Source organism: Podarcis gaigeae (assembly GCF_964106915.1).
Source record: "Podarcis gaigeae genome assembly, chromosome: 8".
NCBI classification, from domain to species: Eukaryota; Metazoa; Chordata; class Lepidosauria; order Squamata; family Lacertidae; genus Podarcis; species Podarcis gaigeae.
Genome location: NC_139684.1, coordinates 73,972,701 through 73,986,879, shown reverse-complemented (window position 1 = coordinate 73,986,879; position 14,179 = coordinate 73,972,701). Strand labels below are relative to the sequence as shown.

At 45.9% G+C, this 14,179-nt stretch overlaps 1 protein-coding gene across 1 annotated transcript in view; it reads right to left on the bottom strand.

Annotated features, from left to right (window-relative positions):
* The window catches only part of LOC310851624 (uncharacterized protein), a 33,074-nt gene that overhangs the window by 6,893 nt on the left and 12,002 nt on the right, over positions 1-14,179 (bottom strand). The window lies entirely within an intron of this gene.

Sequence of the window (14,179 nt, the reverse complement as noted above, 5' to 3'; positions counted from 1 at the left end):
TAACCAATGCTCCCTCTTCCCAGGGAACACTCAGAAGTTACCTTGCCCATTGTATAATGTGCAATAGAATAACTTGTGTACCTTTCCTATTTGGAGACGCATATGATTCAAATGTATGCACTCCTATTTCAAGTTCTAGATGGTTTGCCAGCTACCGACAGAAATGACTGGGTAACTGCATTCCATTCCTGGTAAATTCCAGATTGGACTACTGCAATGCACTCTATGTGGGGCTCCCCTTGAAGATGGCTCAGAGGCTGCAACTTGTGCCAAATGTCATCTGGGATGACTGGAGGACCCATATTACACCTACTGTATCCTGAAGCATCTGCACTGGCATCCCATTTGCTTCTGAGCCCAATTCAAGATGCTTACATCAATGCAGGGGCAGCCAATATCTTGCCCTCCAGATGTTGTTAGAATCCAGGTCCTATTCATCTCTGACTGTTGGCCTGCTATGCTGTTTGGGGCTGATGGGAAATTGAGTTCAATGACATGGCTGCTCCAACATTAATGCAGAAAGGGTAAAAAACTTGGGCCCCAGATTGCATTTGAGTTTTAAAAGTAGGAACGAGCTGCTCAAGACCAGAGTATTTGTACATGCATTGGCAAAGTGCCATGAAATCCAAGAGTTGTGCCCCCAACATCCTTTGGGACACTGCAAGGGATGCTGGGAGGACAGACCATATACTGCAGCTAATTAGAGTAGCAAAACATTTGAGGACAGACCTCTAGAGCAAGTGTGGGGAACTGTCATACCTCCAGAAGTTGCTTAACTCCCACCATCCCTAGTCATTGGCCATGCTTGTTGGGGCTGTTCCCCACACCTGATCAAGACCTTTATTTTGCAAAGGAAAATGCTACCCCCATTCCCGCTCATACTTTCAAATGCATACTCAAATGACACAAGTCTTCTTTCATATGTTAATAAAACAACAATATTGATTTTTGTTGCACTCTATATATTGGGGCAGGGTTTGAAATGTCAAGCCCAGGGGCAAATGTGGTCCTTCACCCCTTTCCATCTGGCCTTCAGATTCTCTTCCCAGGTCAGCATCCTGCCGGGTCCTGGTTTGCATCTTTCCTGGATATCCCACCCCCACCCCCGGCTGCAATTTGTCATTGAACATGGATGCCTGGATGCAGGTCAGAGAGGGATGTGCAGGTGTCTGTAGAAGCTAGGCTCTTGTACAAAGATAACATGGTGCCCCACCCACTTTCGCCTCTGGCCCCACCCACATGTGCCACCCCCCAAGGTTGCTGAAAAGGTTGAGCTAACAACAGTTCCCTAACCCCGCCATATACCATACCATCACGAGTTCCTGTGGGTTGGCATCCATATTTGTCTGAGCAGAGGAGCCAGAGTCCTATAACAAAATGGTCCACATCTGCAATATACGAAGTCCAGGTGGGAGATGCATGGGCAATGACAAGCTGCAGAAAATTAATCATGGAAAAGAGAATGCTGGTGCTTCTGTAGAAAGGACCCGAGGCCACGAATGGCATCTCCACAATTTCCTTCCCAGATAATCTTCCTTTTGCCTCAACTGCAGCCTTAGACAGATAGAGGGGAGCTGGCAAGGGAGGTCTGGAACAGGAGGGACACCCTCCACCCCACCATGGGGATAGCAGCACCCAGTTCTTGCCAAGGGTAGCAGTTTTATACACCTCCCTCCACTCTGGCCTCCAACTGCCGTGGAACTTCCATTCTGCTTCTGGAACAGAGCAGTATAGAATGATTCTCAAGAAGTTATGACTGAACCACCTTTGAGATGCCAGGTCATTGCTAAGTAACATGGGAGGCTGCCTTAGGCATGTTTGACCCAATGCTCTGCAATGTCTACATGGACTGGAACCCAGCAGATGTCTTGGACTACAATTCCCATCAGCCCCAGCCAGCTTGGAAGTTGTAGTCTGGAACACCTAGAACAGGAGGTGGAGATTCTGTGAATCCCCCACTGTAGGAGTGCAAATATCCAGAGATGTAGTGATCAGGTGGGATTGCTATGAGGAATTATAACAGATATAGAGTGAGCCATCTGTGTCAGCAATGAAAGCATTGCATTGACTGGGTTTAAGCTATTTTGATATGATTCTTGATCAATCTACACCCCTGCATCCCTGTTCCATTCCTCTCTTCCTCACATGTCACGTACACAGCAGTTGCTTCGCCAGGCAGGCATCCTGGGCCATAAAGATAGTGGGCAAGTTTCTTTGATGTATATTAATCTTAGGATGTTAATCTTAGGGCCAGGAAACAGATCTCATATTAAGGGGATAATGGTCACTGTCCTCCTGGCCATCCTTCTTATCATGTGTACTGATTGTTTATAACCTCCAGGGTTGCCAGATGCTCTTCTTTGTAGTTCTGTTCTTTGTTTACCCCAGAAATATTTGTGCTTAATTAGTTTTAGTAGTTTAACTTTCTCCCCACGTGGGTTTGTGGAAATGCTCAGAAGAAATCTGATTGGTTCTTACGAACACTCTGTAAAAAGCTCTTTTGTGAATAAAAACTACCTGGGCCAGGGGGCTGCAGACGGGACAAGCACAGAGAGACACAATTATACACACCCTTCCCAGAGTCTTGCTGGTTCAAGCCTCTGTGTGTATTCTTATTAATCAGAGTTCAATCCTTCCTTTACTTTGCAAATGCAACACCCCACATCAGGTGGAAGGACACCGAGTTATACTCAGTCAATTAGCTGTGCACTGTTCCCTTAAGTCAGTCTTTCTCAACCTGTGGGTCCCCAGATGTTGTTGAACTATAACTCCCATCACCCCTAGTTAGCAAGGCCAGAGCTCAGGGATGATGGGAGTTGTAGTCCAACAACATCTGGGGACCCACAGGTTGAGAACCACTGCCTTAAGTGGAGCAGAGGCAGTCTCAGCACAGATGCACACTCTTCCCTTCCCTTGTCCTAAGAGAAACCCACCTGTAGGCCTATCTAAAGAAGCCCTGCCAGAGCGTTCCATTGAATGCTGTCAATGAATCAGCTGAATCACCAGTACTTGTGTGGAGCTGGAATTCAGTCACCAAAGGTTCAATGGGCAATAAGGATGCAGGTCTGGTCTGTGCATAATGCTAAGCCATCCTTCACCAACTTGGCGCCTTTCACTAACAGGACTCTTTGCTCAACTCTTAGGCCAGGTGTGGGAGAACCTTTGGTTCTCCAGATGTTTCTGAACTACAACTCCCATCATCCCTGGCCATTACGCATTCTTACTGGGGCTGGTGCAAATTGTAGTTTAGGTTTCCTCTTAGGTCAAGGAAAGAGAGGAGAGTGTGTCTCTGGGAAGAGTGGTTGGGCTCCACTTAAGGGAACCGTGAAGAGCTCATTCACCATGACTGAATACAACTCAGTGTCCTTCCAGCTGAAGTGGTGGAGGGAGAACCTGAGAGAAGAAGAGGGTGACAGTTACATAGCTTACCCTCAAAGCTCATCAAGATCCAGGCGAGGTGCACACTGTTACTGATCTGCAAACCGAAGATCAAAGGGGAAAGATAACAAGAGGCATACATCCCGTGCTGTACTTACAAAATACCCTGTGCTGTTAACAAAGTACCCTTAAAATACAGCTTTTTCTGTGGGTAGCAGCTACTTGCCTCTTGCTTTTGGGGGGGGGCACTCAGGGGAGTGAGGGGCTAAACCAGCCCTCCAGCTATTGTTGGACTCCAACTCCCATCAGCCACTGCAAGAATGGCCATCGTTCAGAGATGACAGGAGCTGTGGTCCCGTTATATCTGGAAGGCTCCAGATTCTGCTTCCCTCCACTAAACAGCTGAAGAGGAACTGTGAGGAAAAACTGTTTTAATTGGGGTTGATTTGGATGGGGAATTATTTAAGTACCATGGGTGGCGCTGTGGGTTAAACCACAGAGCCTAGGAATTGCCGATCAGAAGGTCGGCGGTTCAAATCCCCGTGAGAGGGTGAGCTCCTGTTGCTCAGTCCCTGCTCCTGCCAACCTAGCAGTTCGAAAGCATGTCAAAGTGCAAGTAGATAAATAGGTACCACTCCGGTGGGAAGGTAAACGGTGTTTCCGTGCACTGCTCTGGTTCGCCAGAAGTGGCTTAGTCATGCTGGCCACATGACCCGGAAGCTGTACGCCAGCTCCCTCGGCCAATAAAGCAAGATGAGCACCGCAACCCCAGAGTCGGCCACAACTGGACCTAATGGTCAGGGGTCCCTTTACCTTTTACCTCCACAACTGATTTGGTTTTCTTGTTGGTACTGTACTTGGTTTTTTTTTTGGGGGGGGGGCAGATTTTATATCGGATTTTTTTGGGTATATATTGTATTATGCTTTATTATGTGATTCACTCACTTTGTAAATATTATTTTCCCATACTTCTGTGAATTTCAAGAATCCTCCAGGCATGCTTCCAACTTCCTCATATTCCTCAGCGGCCCCATTTTGGCTACAAATGTACAGCCCTCTTCACCCAAGTTTGATATTAGAAGGAGATTGAACCTGCAATGCAGGTTCAATCTACCTGCCTAAAGGTACCCCTGACCATTAGGTCCAGTCGCGGACAACTCTGGGGTTGCGGCACTCCTCGCACTCTATAGGCCAAGAGAGCTGGTGTTTGTCCGCAGACAGCTTCCAGGTCATGTGGCATGACTAAGCCGCTTCTGGTGAACCAGAGCAGTGCACGGAAATGCCATTTACCTTCCCGGCACAGTGGTACCTATTTATCTACTTGTTCTTTGACATTTTTTCGAACTGCTAGGTGGGCAGGAGCAGGGACTGAGCAACGGGAGCTCACCCCGTCGCGGGGATTCGAACTGCCGACCTTCCGATCTGCTAGCCCTAGGCTGTGGTTTAGACCACAACGCCACCCGCGTCCCCATCTATCTGCCTAGTTATTTATAAATATAAATATACCCTACACACACACACCATCACACAGACAAAATGGAGAGGATCCCAATGGCATAACAGGAAAGTATTCTGGTCAGTAAAGGGATATTTAATAGCAATAGATGGGGTGGGAGGTACACGTGTATCCATTGAAGTACAGTCAGCAGAAACATATCGAGTGAATGGACGAGAGTCCAGGTAACAAAAGGAATATTTCATTGATCAGGAAAAGTGCTCCTGAAGTAAATTGTTCTCCAGTGTTGCTGAGTAGCACAAAGCAAGGAAGGGAGATCTTCAGTAGTTCCCAAAGTGTTCAGAAAATCAAAGAGTCCTCCCAACTGGATGGCAGAGGACATCTCAAAGAAGCTGGTGCAGATGGTGAACTGCCCTGCAAGGATGAGGCTCCTCCACTGAGCATGCGCACACGATGAGATGAATTTGGACATTAAGAACCTGGTTCATTCAGAGCAGAGAAGGCCGCACAGCCTTATGTCTTTCTGGAAGCAGCACAGGTGTTTCGATATCCGGGCCAACGTGAGTGGTTGACGTTCCTGTCCCCCACACTGAGAACTTGTAGCACAAGAAGTTGTAAATACCTGGGAGAGAAGTGGTGGAAAGAGGCTTAAAATTGTGAGGAGCACTCTGCAGGTGTTTAGCACCAGCAGACAGTGGCTGCCTCCATTGTGAGATGAAGGGGCACCATTCTGGCAGCCAACTAGCCATGATGGCATTGCGCTGCCTCCACTGTCGGAGGCAGCCATGCATCTGAATAGCCATGCAGGAAACCACAGGAGGGGAAAGGCCTATTGTGCTCAAATCCTGCTTGCGGGTTTCCTGCAGGCCTCTGGTTGGCCCCTGTGGGAACAGGATGCTGAACTAGATGAAATGAAATGAAATACTTGATTGTCACTTGTACAACTTGTATACAGTGAGATTACACGAGCACCCCCCACTCAGCTCTCTTAGTCTTAATTCCCCTTGTTGACTGACGCACACCCACCAAACCTGAAAGTCAGTTGCCCTGTTGTTATCTTTTCATTCAGCAGCCTAACAGCTCATGGATAGAAGCTGTTCTTTACCCTGTTGGTGCGACTAATCATGCTTCTATATCTTCTGCCCGAGGGCAGGAGATCAAGAAAGTGCCAGCCAGGGTGTGAATCATCCCTGAGAATTTTCCTCTCTCTCGAGGCAACGTTCTTCCTCAATGTCATCCAGTGGATTTACAGGGACAGCCCATAATATCTTGTGCTGTATTCACCACCCTCTGTAGGCACTTCCTATCAGTTGAGGTCAAACCAGCGTAGCACACCGTGATGCAGTATGAAAGGACACTTTCTATTATGGACCAGTCGAAGGAGATCATCAAATGTTGATTGACATTGTTCTTTCGCAATACTCTGAGGAGATGGAGCCTCTGTTGGGCTTTCTTAACCACCTGGGTTGTACTGATTTTCCAAGTAAGGTCTTCACTGAGATAAACTCCTAGGAATTTAAAGGAAGAGACTCTCTCCACACAGCCCTCCCTGATGTACAGCAGGGCTAGTTTTCCATTGGCCTCACCCAGCAGGTTCTTATGTTAACTTGAGGTGCCTGGAGAGCGGCAGACCTCAGACAGATGGGAACCTCAGCATAGCTGCATATTACATATTAAGCCTGGGGCAGGCAAACCTTTTCAGACAGAGGGCCACAGTCCTTTCTGAGCAACATGCCGGTGGTGGGCTGGACCAGAGGCAAAAGAGGCAGAGAAACTACAGTCAAACCTCGGTTTTTCAATGTCTCATCTGTTTTGGAAGCCGAATGCTGAAAACCGTGAAGTGAATGCTTCTGTTTTCGAATGCACCTCGGAAGTCGAATGGCTTTCTCAATTTCCCCCATTGAACTTGCTGACAGCCCTTTGATCCTTGGTTTTCAAATGTTTCGGAAGTTGGACTTCCGGACTTCCGGAATGGATTATGTTCGCAAAGTGAGGTTCTACTGTACAGTGGTACCTCAGGTTAAGAACTTAATTTGTTTTGGAGGTCCGCTCTTAACCTGAAACTATTCTTAACCTGAGGTACCACTTTAGCTAATGGGGCTCCCGCTGCTGCCGCCCTGCCGCCGCCGTGTGATTTCTGTTCTCATCATAGTTGTCAACTTTCAGATTTGAAAATAAGGGATCAACAGCCTCACCTGTCCCAGGGACAGTCTACAGGATATCTAACAATCCGGGATAGCAGCAGGAAGCAGCGGGAAACGGCACTGGAATAAGGGAATTTCCCACAAAAAAGGGAATGTTGACAGCTATGGTTCTCATCCTGAAGCAAAGTTCTTAACCCGAGGTACTATTTCTGGGTTAGCGGAGTCTGTAACCTGAAGCATCTGTAACCTGAAGCGTCTGTAACCTGAGGTACCACTGTAATGTAAATTTTACCTTTGTAAAGGAGGCAGGTTCCACACACACTCAAATACCCCTCTCTGTTCTGCACTGAGGCAAGCAAGAGGCATTCTCAAGGCCAATTCAAGGACACCTTCCAACCAGGCAAAAACCCTTGGAAGGAGAAGCAGGGGCTGTGAAGTGTTCAGTTTCTGTTAATTGATTCTCATGAAAACTTACAGATTCTGGCTTCACACAATTAACTCAAGGCAGTGTCAATTTACTCTTGGAAGAAAGCCAGGGTCTGCTTGACCTAGAAACTACTTACTCTGATTGGTTAACGACCAGCACTCAACTCTGTTATCTAGGAATGCTAGCACAGTTTGTGTTGAGGGTGTGGTGTGTTAGGAGTAGAAGTGCTTTGTATGGTTAAGAGAGAGAGAGAGAAAGAAAGGATTTATTTTGCTTTGTTTTGTATGCAGAAACTCTGCTGGTTTTATTTTTCCTTTTAATAAATCCTGTAAATAGTTATTCTGAGTCTAGCTGACTAGTCATTTCCACCTCAACTAGCTTCTTCGCTGTGCAGGAAAACTCTGCTACGTTTGGGCTAAAGCCATTAGAGCTATGCCTGACACTTCAAAGTTCCAAGAGGTTATGGGTATTGTGCTGCCAGCCTGAGTTGTGGTGGTGTCAGCATCAACGGTGTTGGTTCCAGTAGTTCCAGAAGTTGTTGTTCCTGTTGGTGCAGCAGATGGACACTGGCTGGTTCCCGACTGCTGTGAACTGGTGACGCAGTGGACACAAGGACAACAGCTGCAGCGTGTGTGTGCTGGGTGCTGTGGTTCCTGTTTTCTCTCTCGGTGGTCGTGAGTAGCTGGTTCCAGGTTCCAGGGACATCGCTCTCAAGATGGCCTCACAACCAGTTCAGATGGCTTTTGAGCGTCTGAATGACTCCAATTACTTGCTGTGGTCGGAACGCATGCAGGCAGTGCTGCAGAGGGATCGTCTCTGGCAAGTGGTGAGTAAGTTTCCTGCAAAGCCTGATGATGAAGACCTTGATAAAGACCAAAGAGCAAGGGCCACAATTGTTTTGGGGCTGGATGATTCCCAGTTGCCGTATGTGAGGGGAATCAAGACAGCTAGAGGTGTGTGGCAAGCATTTAAAGAACTCCATGTGCGTGAGACAGCGGTTTCCAAGCTGTTCATTCGCAAGGCATTGTACAAGGCAATGTTACAGCCTGGGGTTACAATGCAGGAACACCTACACAGTTTACAGTTAAAGTTTACTGCGCTACAGGAAAGAGACTGTGCGTTAGACCAGCAGGAGAAGGTGGCTATTATTTTGAGTTCTCTCCCGGAAAGCTGGGATAATTTAGTTTTGTCTCTAGAAGGCATGCAGGAGCGTGATTTATCAGTCAGTTACGTTACTGGGCGTTTGATTGAAGAATGGCAGAAGAGGCAAGAAAGGTCGTTTGCTGCAGAGGCTTCTACAGGCGGGCGGTTTGGAAGGAGTTCTCATGCCGTGCCGGAGGTGAAGCAAAAGCAGCATACCAGTGAGGAGTCAGCATTTGCTGTTAGGCGTTGTTTCCGATGTGGGTCTTCAGCGCATCTAAAACGACAATGTCCGGAGTTGGTCAAGTCTCAGTGGCCGGTGCAAGAGCAGAGACGAGATCAGCAGCAGCAGCAGCAGCATAAAAAGAAATTCTTCAAACGAAAACAGTCGGCTCAGCTGGTGACCGCTGAGGTCAAGATTGCTGATGAGAAACAAGCTGTCTGGGTGGTCGATTCGGGCGCGTCTCGGCACATCGTAAATTCAGATGAATTGTTTGTTTCCAAGAACTCAGCACAGCGCAGCCAGGTGGCTCTAGCAGACGGAAGTACTTCTGAAGTGATTTCGGGGGGTGCAGTTTTTGTTCCTTGTTTTCGTGAATGCCTGCAAAATGTACTTTGTGTGCCTTCATTAAGGAGCAATCTGATGTCTGTAGATTGTTTGCTAAAGGCTGGGTTTAAAGTGTATTTTGAAGGAGAAAGTTGCATTATTAAGAAGGCTGGTGAGATTTTAGGCACTGCTAAGTCAGAGGGAGGCTTGTTTTGGCTTAAAGCAGGATCTCAAGTTGCAGCAGTAGTCAGTAAATCTCAGCCTGCAGTGAATAACAAAGCTATACATGACAACTGTGTGCACTTATTGCATAGGAAATTGGGGCATGCTGGCTGGAAAAGTGTACTAAAAATGTCTGAATTGGCTGATGGGGGTAATTTAAAGAGTTGTAACAAGTACCTTGATTGTAATGTTTGTAAAAAGGTTAAAACCCACAGAGTCTCTTACCCCAGAAGTGACAGAGTTAGTGAGTCACCGCTACAGCTGGTTCACATGGACGTAATTGGTCCATTTGCTGTAAGCAGGGGTGGATCACGTTTTTCATTAACAATTGTGGATGACGCCACACGTTACTCTTGGGTTTTTCCCATGAAGAATAAGGGTGACGTGTTCACTAAGTTTAAAGGCTGGGTGGCATCTGTGGAAAGATTTCTGTCCATTAAACTCAGAAGGATTCAGACGGACAGAGGTGGTGAATTTATGTCAAATGCTTTTAGAGATTGGTTACAAAAGCGTGGCATTGGGCATAGAAAAACGAACGCTTTTTCCCCAGAGGAGAATGGCGTTGCAGAGCGAAAAAACAGATCTTTACAAAATATGATGTTTGCCATGCTTGATGATGCTGATTTGCCCATGTCTTATTGGGGGGAGAGCATGCTCACCGCGTGTTATCTCCAAAATAGGCTCTTTCATCAAACAATAGGTACAACTCCGTACTTTAAATTGTTTCAGAAAAAACCCAAAATTGACCATTTGCATGTGTTTGGATCAAAAGCCTGGGTATTAATTCCAAAACAAATGAGAAAGAAGGGAGATCCTAAGACCAAACAGTTAGTGTTTGTGGGCTACCAGGAGCTGGGAAAAGGTTTCCGCTTTGCTGAAGGGACAAATGGCATTGTGATCTCCAGGAATGCCAGTTTTTGTGAACATAGTGGCTGGGAGAGACTACATGCCAATACTGAGGTTTGGTTTGAACCTTCCCAGGAGCTTCATGACTCTGAAGGTAAACATAGAGAATCAGAGTCTGAGGGGGAGGAAAGTTCAGATAAGAGCTCTCAAGAAAATGGAATTAGCCAGAGACCAGTTGCTACGCAACAAAAGAGAGGTCGTAGTTCTGAGGAGGAAAGTGGGTCAGAAGAAAAATTTTCTCCCAGAAGATCTAAAAGACAAAACAAAGGAGTGCCTCCAGTGCGTTTTTCTCCAGATACTGCAAATGTGTTTAGTGTAATTGCAGAGCCCAAGAGTTTTCAGGAGGTGTTAAAGTTACCAAAAGAGGAGGCAGAGCTCTGGAAACAGGCAATGGAAGAAGAGATGTCCTCTCTGAATGAGCACAAGGTCTTTACACCAGTAGCAGCGCCTGAGGGGGCAAAGATTGTAGGCTGCAGGTGGGTGTACAAACTTAAACCTCTGGTGACAGGAAAGTACAAATACAAAGCTCGTTTAGTGGCTCAAGGATACTCTCAGAGGCCTGGAAAGGATTATGACGAGACTTTTTCCCCTACTGCTAAGGGGGACAGTGTAAGGCTGATTCTAACGCTTGGAGCAAAGAGAAAACTCCTGTTAAACCATTTTGATATCCAGACTGCATATTTACATGCATCAATATCAGAAGACCTGTATCTAGCCGAACCGCCTGGTTATGAGACAGGTTCCAATAGAGTGCTGAAATTAAACAAAGCTCTATATGGTCTCAAACAGGCGGCAAGATCTTGGAACAAATGTTTCCATGAGGCCTTAGTGTCATTTGGTTTCAAGCAGAGTACAGCTGACAATTGTGTTTATGTACGTGGTACAGGCAGTGATCAAGAGTTTTGTCTGATTTATGTAGATCATGTATTGTATGCTTGCAAAACAGATAAACAAACTAAAAGGTTTGCCAAGCAATTGTCCAGTAGGTTCAAAGTGAAGGACTTGGGCCCGGTTAGGACATATCTAGGGTTGGAAGTGTGCTGGGCCCAAGATGGCAGCTGCCTAATTAGTCAGCAGAACAAAGTTAAACAACTACTGACTACATACAGGATGCAGGATTGCAAAGGGGCAGTGGTGCCTATGGATCCAGGTTTCATAAAAACACTTCATATAGATGAGAGTCCTGAATTTGAACATCCTGATATATATCATTCTGTAATTGGAAGTTTATTGTATCTAGCACAGTGGTCCAGACCTGATACTAGCTACACAGTAGGCATATTGAGTAGATTGGTCTCAAAACCCACACTAAATGCCTGGAAAGGGGTAAAACAAGTTCTGAGATACCTCAAACAGACAATTGGCTATATGTTACAATTAAATTCTTCAGAGGATGAAATGTTGAGTTGCTTCTGTGATAGTGACTGGGGAAATTTGCCAGATAGAAAATCTGTCACAGGACTAATCATAATGGTCGGTGGAGCTCTAATCAGCTGGCGGTCACGCAAGCAAGACGTTGTAAGTGTATCATCAACGGAATCCGAGTACGCCGCATTGAGTGAATTGTGCAACGAGGTGATTTATTTCAAGCATTTGTTAGCAGATTTAAATGTAAATTGTGGAGAACCAGTACAAGTTTACATTGATAATCAGGCTTGTATCACCTTAAGTAAAACAGAGGGTTTCAAATCACGTTCCAGACATATCTCTGTAAAATACCAAAACGTACGTTGCTGTGTACAAGACAATATAATCACATGTACTTATGTATCAAGTGAAGAAAATGTAGCAGATGTATTAACTAAACCACTGGCAAAGATAAAGAACAAGCAAATGTGCAAGGGTTTAGGTTTGCTGGAAAAATAATCTCCTACATAGGTGTTATTTGATGTTAATTGTCCAGCAGAATCTGTGAGGGGGTGTTCAGTTTCTGTTAATTGATTCTCATGAAAACTTACAGATTCTGGCTTCACACAATTAACTCAAGGCAGTGTCAATTTACTCTTGGAAGAAAGCCAGGGTCTGCTTGACCTAGAAACTACTTACTCTGATTGGTTAACGACCAGCACTCAACTCTGTTATCTAGGAATGCTAGCACAGTTTGTGTTGAGGGTGTGGTGTGTTAGGAGTGCTGTGTAGAGAGAGAGAGAGAAAGAAAGGATTTATTTTGCTTTGTTTTGTATGCAGAAACTCTGCTGGTTTTATTTTTCCTTTTAATAAATCCTGTAAATAGTTATTCTGAGTCTAGCTGACTAGTCATTTCCACCTCAACTAGCTTCTTCGCTGTGCAGGAAAACTCTGCTACGTTTGGGCTAAAGCCATTAGAGCTATGCCTGACACTTCAAAGTTCCAAGATGAAGGGTGTAGCCTTGGGAGAGGGGATGTGTCTGAGGAGGAGGAGATGTAGACCCAGTGCCAATGAGAGATGCCTGGGGCCCACATTTGGCCCCTGAACCTGACATTCCCCATTCCTCTCTTTCTTTCATCCTCTGATGAAAAAGAGGTGTGTATTGCCAGCCTAGTGAAGGGCATCTTTCTCTAAATACGCATTTGACCTCACCCGCGGTTTCCTATAGGTGTTATATGATCTCTCAAGCACGCACACAAATATGGCAGTACAGTGGTACCTCGGGTTAAGAACTTAATTCATTCTGGAGGTCCGTTCTTAACCTGAAACTGTTCTTAACCTGAGGTATCACTTTAGCTAATGGGGCCTCCTGCTGCCACTGTGCCGCCACTGCGTGATTTCTGTTCTCATCCTGAAGCAAAGTTCTTAACCCGAGGTACTATTTCTGGGTTAGCAGAGCCTGTAACCTGAAGTATCTGTAACCTGAAGCATCTGTAACCAGAGGTACCACTGTACTGTCATGAGCTCTGTGGTGGTGTCTTGGAGAGAGTGGTCAGATCAGGAGGGTTGGGAGGAGCTTGGATGTGAGAACCATATGACCCTGAGAAAGGTCCCAGCGGGGTTTGGAAGGCAATGCCTGTGAAACAGTTTCAGTGGCAGAGGAGAAGGTCTGCAGGCAGGGAAGCAAGGATGTGGCTCCTGGAGAAGGGCTGCCTCACCCGCGGTTGCCCATAAATCACCCCCGAGTTCGAAAGAAGGAGGGGGTGGGGGCACTGCACGGAAACCCCTTGTGTGAGCTCTGGAGCTCCTGGACGCTGCTTTCAAGAGCGAAACTAGCTGCGTTGCTTAAGATAATAAAAAAAAATTGGAGAAGTACATGCACATGTTTCGAGCAAGGTCAGGAGTTTATTATCTGCTAAATAAATCTACCACTGAGAAGATAGAGTGATGGGACAGAATGAACAGAGGACTGCATCAAAGAATCACAGCCATGTCGGTATGTTGAATGGAATGGAAAGGAGGGGGGAAACTTTCTTCTTTTTCAATATGATTTACCTAACAACCCCCCCGCCCCCTTAGAAGAACCGTCACAATGACTGATAGCAAGTGAGACTGAAAAATAAATTGTGTGGAAATAAAAAATACTAATAGAAGGTTTTACTCTGTGAAAGATCTGGAAAGAAGGGAGGCTTTCTTGTGGCGTAGTTACAAAAGCGATCCGCCATTAAGAGGCAGATCTTGTTGTAAGTTTTGCAGTCTTAGGGGGGGTGAGCCACTCTTCTGTTATCAGGTTTGGATCGTAAATTTGAAAGGGCAATAACCCTCCTGGAAAGACTGATTTATGGTGCAACTGGTCTGTGAAAATTAAGGAGCGGACGCCTAGATTGTATTTCATCGGAACTGACTAAAATGGCAACTGCTGGTTGAACAGGACTTTTGGATTCTTGGATCTATGTGAGATGAATTACGGGAGAGCATTACAAAGTTCACAAAGAAATATAAACAAGGCTGTTTCTTTCAACTCGCTTGTGGCGACAACTCGAAGGTTATTAAGAAGAAAAAGGATAACGACAAGGAGATGAGAAGATGGGACTGTGAACATCAAAGCAGC